Source organism: Neoarius graeffei, chromosome 20 (assembly GCF_027579695.1).
Source record: "Neoarius graeffei isolate fNeoGra1 chromosome 20, fNeoGra1.pri, whole genome shotgun sequence".
Lineage (NCBI taxonomy): Eukaryota > Metazoa > Chordata > Actinopteri > Siluriformes > Ariidae > Neoarius > Neoarius graeffei.
The window spans coordinates 28,980,290-28,981,902 of NC_083588.1; positions in this window are offsets into that span (position 1 = coordinate 28,980,290).

Below are 1,613 nucleotides of genomic sequence, written 5' to 3' on the forward strand. Positions count from 1 at the left end.
TGCATTTTCACATGGCAGCCCAGACGCCGACAGCATCGCAGCAGATTAAATAGGCGCTACCAAATAAGGAAATTCTCCCCTCCCCTCTATTGCAGTTGGTTTGGTCCAAGACTCCTCCTCTGTATTGCGGGGAACTTAAACAACATTGGCGCGAAACAGCGCGCGTCAGTGATGGAGGGCAGAAAGAGGCCAGGTGGAACCGAAAGGGCGAAGCTTAAAAAACGGAAGGAGGTGGCAGCAAAATGTGCCAAATTGACAGATATGTTCTCAAGACCAGCTGGTAGGTTACGAAAGATATGGAGTATGATAACCCTGTTTGTCGATTTTATCAGTCTATGCTAGGCCTATAATGTGTCGATAGTTTGCGATGTCAATTCAGCTTTTTGATGTCATGTGAAATCTCGCAATTTACACGGTATAGATGTGGTGTATGTCTTAATTCTAAGAAGAACCGGACATTGCTTTACATCCCAGTTATTAACAATTTTAGATGAACAGGTCCCAAATGTGCTGTTGCGCGTTATTTCCTCATCCAGCCTATTTCATCTCGCTGTCACACCGTGCATTTCCACAGGCGTGCGCACATTGTGGTTATGAACACATAGGCCTAGAAGTCATATTTGATGTTAAATAATTGTTGTTAAATATATAACTTAGAAGAGGTGTATGCGTATGCCAATATTCTAAGCAGAATCGAACACTTGCTTTAGCCTACATTTCATTTAACCATTTTTGAGTTGCCTAATGTGCCCTCATGCTTTATCTGCCGGTTGCTGAGTACCCAGCATTGTTGATTTGCCATTATTTTCGAGGCGTATGCGGCATGTAATGCACAAGCATTGGTTCAAATGCACGCGAGAACCTATATTGTTAAAGTGAAGTGAAGTTTACCTGAATTTAAACCAAAAAAATTGTGAAAAGAACAGTTATTTGTTTTATCTTTTTTAATGTACTCAAATTCCTCCTCCATTTCAAAGTGGCCTGAATGTGAATTAAACTCCCGGACTGAAAACAGGGCCCACTCCGACCCTGGGCAGAAGTGTCCTTGACCAAGGCACCTGACCCTGGGCTGCTCTGGGTATGTTGTACGTATGTTGCTCTGGATATGAGTGTCTGCTTAATGCCATTAATGTAATGGATCATAATTTTAGGTTTCTTTTCACAATACAGTACTGCATTCCTTCTGGGCCACGAGATCGATTGCACAATTCCATCTGCATGTTTGTTTGCAAAATGGTAGGTATAATGCTCACTCTTTTACTTTTTAAAGCTAACATCAACACTCAAGTAGTCAAGAACAAACCAATCATGTTACTCAGTATGCAGTGCTGAGCATGGATAACTTCTCCAAATGATGCAGACTGCACCGCCATTTGATTGAAGTGAACGCCAGACCACCATTTTCAAGAAGATCAGGTTGGTTCTCTAAACCACTCCCAGGCTCAAAAACAGTATTCACACTTCAGCAACAGTACCAATCTCTGTGCTTAAACAACCCCAAGTGTGAATAAGAAGTGCTATTGTAACCAGATACTTAATTTTTAAAATTGAGAATATGATTTATTTTTCAGTGTGCATGTATGTATGATTGAAGATTAATGCATGCTGAATAA